This window comes from Coturnix japonica, chromosome 2 (genome assembly GCF_054131305.1).
Source record: "Coturnix japonica strain WE chromosome 2, WE-NBRP24, whole genome shotgun sequence".
Classification (NCBI taxonomy): domain Eukaryota; kingdom Metazoa; phylum Chordata; class Aves; order Galliformes; family Phasianidae; genus Coturnix; species Coturnix japonica.
This window is the reverse complement of record NC_140664.1, coordinates 40,768,237-40,775,106: the sequence shown is the minus strand read 5'-3', so window position 1 is coordinate 40,775,106 and position 6,870 is coordinate 40,768,237. Positions and strand designations below refer to the sequence as shown.

Here is a 6,870-nt window from a genome sequence, read left to right as displayed (position 1 = left end):
CCTTCAAAAGGGAAACATTTAGAAAGATTTCAGAATTTTACTACTAGTCTTTCAGTCATCTATGAGTCATCCCAGTTAATGGAATGAGAAGCAGGAATGCTCCAAGTACTGCAAAAGAAGAATAGATACTGGCACTGTTTACAGCCTAACTGGGGGCAGAAACTGTCAAACAACTAGATAATATTCTGAAATATTTTCCAATTAAATCCTTGAACTACTTCTCAGAGTCCCTTGCCTGTACCACAAGTAAACCAGGAAATCCATGGCTATATCTAGCTGTTTCTATATACATAGACTGGAAGAAACTTTTCAGGCTTAAATGTTTTAATTTTAGAAAGATCTTGTACTCTTTTGTTGCTGTTTTTGTCCCCTTCTTTTGCTCAATATGGAATGCCATCATTTAGACTTATTTGAGGTACAGGCTCATCAGCTGAAGTACATTTGTTCCAGAGTCTTGTCAGTGGATACTACTGTTTCATATCTTCAGTTTTCCAGCAGCTTTGCCTTTTCTTGAGCACATACATATTGAAAAAGGAACGGCCTCAGTTACCAGCTGCTTGGGAAGGACAAAGAACATTTCTGTATCTATCAGAGAACTATACAAAAAAAAAAGCAAAGAGGAGAAACAGGTTTTTTATTCATTGCTAACCAGGACAGCATAAGGAGAAGGCAACTCTGAGAGTAACAGGAAAAGAAACGATCTGATTTGTGATGGCCATAATACCTAGTTAGGAAAGAACATATACTGCAATTCATGTTAAATAAAAGCCTGTTTCTGCCTAGTACTTGGGAGAATTTGTCCATGAGCACTTCATTATTAAACAGTGTTCCTGTGGTACATCCAAGTTTAGAAAGGTTTTATTTAACATGCCATTACAGCAATTAGCCCCAGGGAAAGTTCAGCTTGCATACCCAGCTTTTAAATATGCATTAAATTTATATTTTTCAATTGAGTTTCACCCTCCCCTCCCCCCAGTTATAAACTTTCCCTTTTCTCCTCACCTCACAGCTACCACGAAGCTTCCAAACCAAGCTCTTTTATCAGCAACCAGTCTGTCAGAGCCCCAACCCACCTTCCCTCTCAGCACACCAGTACAATACCAGTCCTCAGCAAGGTTGGCCTGTCAGGCCCCAAATGTCAATGTGTCACATGTGATCACCACCACAGGAATAAGTCAGTGATTCTTCTGCAAAGCAGGGTGATTAGGAGACAGAAGGTAGGTTGAGAATATTGAAATTTGGTTTCAAGCTCTGTTGTGTCTTGTGGGAAGTCATTTAGTCACTACTGTACCTCAGCTGTATGTGTCTGCATGAGGATATTATCATTAGTTTTTGTCCATCTTGTTTATTCGGTTCATAGTAGGTGAGCTATCACTTGCAATGCTCATTTACAGGACTTAACACACCTAGGGTCCAACCTTTCCTCTGGCCTCCAGACACAACCGTTCCTCACAAAGCTTTCTGATCCCCATGGCTTTGATCAGGTCCTGGTGACAAAGTAGGATTGACACACAGTGTGGCAGAGGAAATGAGCTCTGGTGACTGAAACATTCTGGTTTTAAGTTTGACAAGTTAACTATCATCTTAAAATACATAAATAAATGATTTAACATTCTTCAGGTTTTGACTACATGTCAGAAGAATAAGGAAACAAGCATTCCGGGTTCACACAAATGCTGGTGTGGCACTGCTGCTGTGCACTGATCACCAGCAAACTTTCAACATTATTTTTTGAGTATGCATATTATAGTTGTAATGAATTACGAGTGTTGCAAAATAAAAATGTTTCAGAGCCTCTTGCTGTACATATGAACACTGAGAGGTTTAGGGAACGCCATTGCCTGAATTTTTAAGGGTAATATTGCTTTGACTTTTCCAATATACATGAAAAATTAACCTTTTTAGTCTGTGTGCAAGGTCCTTTTGCATACCATGCAGAATATACATTCATTATACTCTAACTCAGTACAAAGCACAGAGAAGTCACGCTGCAGTGATATCAGGGGAAGTTTCTCTCAAGCAGCATCAGGACTGGCCAAATTCTGAGTTGCTGGAGGCAAAAATAAATAAGTAAATAAATAAACAAATAAACATATATACATACATAGAGAGAGTTTTATTTTCTATCACTTACACTATCTAGCACAAAACCGAAGCCAAAAGCAATAATACTTCCAGCAAATGACTCAACCTACAAAACCATCATTCCCTGACAGTTTCAACTATTGGATTTTTTATTTTTTTTTTTTAATTTATTGGTTAACCAGTATTTTGACCCATCTGTTATAATAGTCTCCATAAATTAAAGCCTGAATATTTCCTAATCTATTTTCCCAGCATTATTTCATTAGCATTACATCTCAGCTGTTCAGGATGAATGGCTGCAGCTAGAAGGAGGAATTTCAAGGTCTTCACGAACACTACCCAACATACAGCTGCAGTATAAGATTAACTGATATCAGCTTGATCTCATGTCTGCCTAAAGGAAAATGATCAGATAGCATTTGGTAATGTTTATGAGATGTTAGTTCCTACTGTGGTGTATGCAGGTCTTTAATTTCTTGTAATTTATGTAGAGAAGGCTCCCTTAGGCACACTGCTTTGTCCCAGAAGCAGTAGAGAGTCAAACTTCAAGCCTGTGACCTCTTTATTCTAACTTTTCCCTGGTATCTTTTGGAATGAAAGGAATGTGAAAGAGCACAGTGCAAGCATGGTGAATAGACTTTATGGGGCATAGACTTTATGGGGCAGTCATGAATAAAACTGAAATGGGTTATGTAAGAGAAAAGATATGCAGCTGCTCATAACTACTTCCTTGGTTGCACAGTGGTTATTAGAACACAATTTTCATTGTATTAATTTTTATTTAAGAAAAATTATTACTTGCAGTGTAGTTTGGAAGAAACAAAAGTTCTGCTTCCTGATCATAAAAGTTAAGGGTCTGTGTCACATTTGAAACTTGCTTTAACAAATGAAATGAAAAATAATACAAAGTTATACTAGAAAAATAAATGAACACAAGCTTTTGAAATCAAACTAGCTTTGATCAAGAGCAAACTTCTACGAAATTTTAGGAAACCACTTGTACATTTTAGTGGTAAAAGCTGTCTGGTTATAAAGGAAAATAATCACATCTGCTTTTCCCTCTGTAAAGTCTTGAAAATAATAGGGAATGGCACAGTGGCTGTGAGCATTTCATAGTTCCTAGAGTGGAGAAGAAGGAAGTATTTCTCACTGATTTCTAGTGACCCCCTGTGGTAAGCCAAACTGAATAGCATTGCTGAAGGCTGTGGCATCTGGGCGATGTCCACCATGGCCAGGAAGTCTTAGGAGTTGAGTCTGACAATCTCAATGAACGTGACACCTTAGGCTGTCCAGAGCCTAGGAGATGATCAGAGTTCAAAATGTGCTTTTTGTGAGAAGATACCAGACTATGAGCCCTACTTAGTATACCAGGATGTAATTCTATCCAGCATGCTGTAGAGATAGCTTAATCCATAGGCAGAAATTGAAAACAATTACTCCAGTTACACACACACAAAAAAATCATAGGATGAAATTAGAGTCTAATCTATATACTTTTTATATTGCACTAATATGGAATATGATTGTCCATATAAAGGTCTTTCCAAGCTAATTTCAGCAATGAGGTGAGCAGTAATTCAAAGGAGGGAGCTGCCAGCATGCTGGGTAATTTAGTTTAGAATTCAGCCTGAAAGAGAGAAGACAAGCTATATGAGGAATATCTTCAGGCAGTTCAACTTCTAGATTTTCTGAAATGCACATTAAGTCCATCTGTAAGACCAGAAGTTTAAAGAAAGTTCTACTGGAAAAAGGATTTATTAGAATTTATGCTCACTCACAAGTACTTACAAATGCTTCATAAATTGCATATTCACTGTGCAAACATTCCTTCAATTGGGAACAAGCCAAGGTTCTCACTAGTTCCATTTGTCCTAGAAATAAAGCCATTTGCAGAAGAAAAATGAGCTAATAGGAATATTAAAGAGCATGTAGCAATTTGGTTTACATAGAAAGCGTACATCTGGATCTCATATAACTTCTATACCTGGAAACTGTACGTTACAGATTTTGTCAGCTGTCAAAACACAAAATGAATAGCTGAAAGGTAGTTATTGTTTATTGATGAGGGTAAAAATCCATATAAGCTGTTCTAAATTTCATGTCATGTTTCCCTAGGGTTTGCAAAAACAAGAGGGCTGCTTCCTTATCTGATATGCCTTCATTACAGTTGGTGGTTAGTTACATTAGTTGGGAATCTGTTGCAGGTTATTTAACACATATGTAATCAAGTCCATTGGCTCAGTCAGTATTGTTGTCATTCTTCTCCATATTATGAAAAAATGAAAAAAAAAAAAAAAAAAGAAAAAAAGTTGGAATTATGAATAAACTTTATGTAAGTTGGCTAAGATGACAATGTACTGTATACATAAGCTCCCCTTTCCATGTGTTTTTACTTGTTTCACGTTCTTCCCGTAAAATTGCTTTTGTAATGTCCTTGAAAAGGAAGGGGAAAAAATGCCATTAATATTTTGGGTCTCTAAAAACCAGACTATAAAGACAATAAAAACAATGGAACTTTTAAATTTTGAACAAAATAACTGGGCAGCAAATTTTGCAAAAGCACCAAGCAAAAATATTTATTTAGATCTAAATGAATCTGGCCCTAACCAAATCTCCCTGTCTTTCCATATAAAGGAATGTGCTCTTGAGAAAAATCTTTCAGTTTAACTTTTGGACATGGGAATAACACACCACAGTCGTGCCTGACAGACCACCCACAATGTTTAACATGGAACTTCTGACACCAACAGAAATGGGAAAGTTAGGTTAACTGATGGATTCTTCCCCCTCAGCTGTAGAAGTAATATCATTACAAATCCAAGAAAATCATCCTGAAAAAAGTTTAATCTTTCAGGGATACTGCCCTGAAAAAAAATCCATTTTTCCTTTATCAATTTGAAAGAAGTTTCACTGGAAAATTTCCAATAGTTCCACTCACCGAGTAAAACAAGCAAGCCATTCTAAAGGTATGTGAGCTATAAGTTTGGAGTTTAGTTTTTTTTCCCCATTTAAACCAGGCTTTAAAAACAGTTCTTAAATATATTTATTGAAATCTTAAGATTTCTGGTTATGATCTCTACATTTTCATAAGTTTATACTCAGAATATCCTTCTAGAACAAAATTCATCATCATATTTTCCTCTTTGTTTATTTCATCATCAGTGCCTCTTTAAAATGCTTCTGGACATTTTTGGGAGGGGTGTTTTCAGAACATTTTAGATATCTGAACAGATGTAGAATTAGTCAATGTTGCAAATTAAACAAGTTATGTACTGCAGACACACTTGTCACAAAATTCAAATATGATATTTATCAGCTTCTAAATGAGAACACAACCATCAACTTCAACTCAGTGTAGGATAATGTAATGTTTGCAGCTGAAGAATAGCTGATTATACTTACAGAGGTGCTTGCATTTAATGGCCACATTTTCCAGTCTCATGGTACAACAGCAAGAAAAAATCTTTCTTTCTTTCATATATGCTAATTTATAACAACAATTATTATGATTTTTATATCTATACAATGCTGCCTACAAAATATTTAATACCTGAGCAGCTGGTGCACTGTGGCTGATGCTTACTAAATCAATAAATGTTTTGTCTTCTGTTTCCCCCGTGTACTTGCATCCATCTGTTCTCTTGTGTCTTTTTTTGATTGAGGCTTAGGGGCATGATCACAAAACAAATAATGTCAGTTTTGGTTTTGTTACCAGGGGGGCCAAGAACCCCACTTCCAGGCTGAGAACACTTTGGTCCTTGCTGCTGCAAAGAGATGCTTTTAGCTTAGACACAGTAAAAAGCCACACATTAGGGTGTGCAAAAGTTAGAATGAGAACTTTAAATTGGTATTCATTACAGGACAAATAGTTTCATCAAGTGCACACTCTGAGTGAAAGCAGATTTACCAGGCTGGCAAGGGAAATGTTAGTTCCCCATAATAAGCACTGTAATTGAAGCGTGTTCTCTGGGTCAAACAACAGGCGAGCATCTGTTTCATGTCCCAGCCACCACATCCTTGCTGTGCCTGCAACCTGCCCTCACTGAGAAAGGAGCTCTCAACCCATGCAGAAACCCACCAGGGCCATGCTGTACATGTGCTTAGCTCTCAGCTGTGCTGCACTGGCTGTACCTCCTTGATACTGCTGTACAATCACTCTGCTGAGCTGCAGTACAGGGCCGTGCACCTGCCTTGTCTAAGTCCTTTCTGTACAGAGGACAATAGTTCTCACCTGCAAGGCTATTCCAGGCAGCCGTGTTGGGGATAAGGATGACTGATCTTGGAAAGATCTCCTCCCTCTTCGCTGACTGCAGGGAGAGACTGACTGGCTTCCTCAGTAGATCGATTCTTGTGCTTGACACCCTGAAACTTTTCAAATACATCAAAACCACTGCTGGGTCAGGATCAAACAGTAAGTTCTGAGGATTTCTCTGCTCAGCTCTGGCATTAAATGAATAAATTATTATTAAATGAATACCTGGATTTGGGTGATGCATTTATGAACCCATACAACCATATGCATTTACAGTTATCTCTAAAGGAATTTTATTCTTGTATAACACCTGAAAATGTGCTGGTGAAGGTTCACATGTTTGAGTTTTCATACACAGAAAAGTTTCTACACACCATGTAGTAACAATTCAGCAAACTGAGAGTGAACCTATTGAAATCTGACTTGTCCAAAAGCAATCATGTCTCTTTCATTAGAAAGAGATGGAGTTGCAGAAAGAGTAAGACTGAAAAGGACCAAGAATTGCATCCGGTGGTTACAGACACACAGGAGAC

General features: G+C 37.5%; 1 long non-coding RNA gene across 2 annotated transcripts in view; it reads right to left on the bottom strand.

Moving 5' to 3' along the window:
• Positions 1-617: 617 nt before the first annotated feature.
• The window catches only part of LOC116652954 (uncharacterized), a 45,950-nt gene continuing 39,697 nt past the window's right edge, over positions 618-6,870 (bottom strand). For both annotated transcript variants that reach the window (XR_014942596.1, XR_014942597.1), the window contains 3 exons: positions 6,317-6,453; positions 3,874-3,956; positions 618-2,050 (listed from right to left, as the gene is read on the bottom strand). This is a non-coding gene — a long non-coding RNA (uncharacterized LOC116652954). The remainder of the gene's footprint in view (positions 2,051-3,873; positions 3,957-6,316; positions 6,454-6,870) is intronic.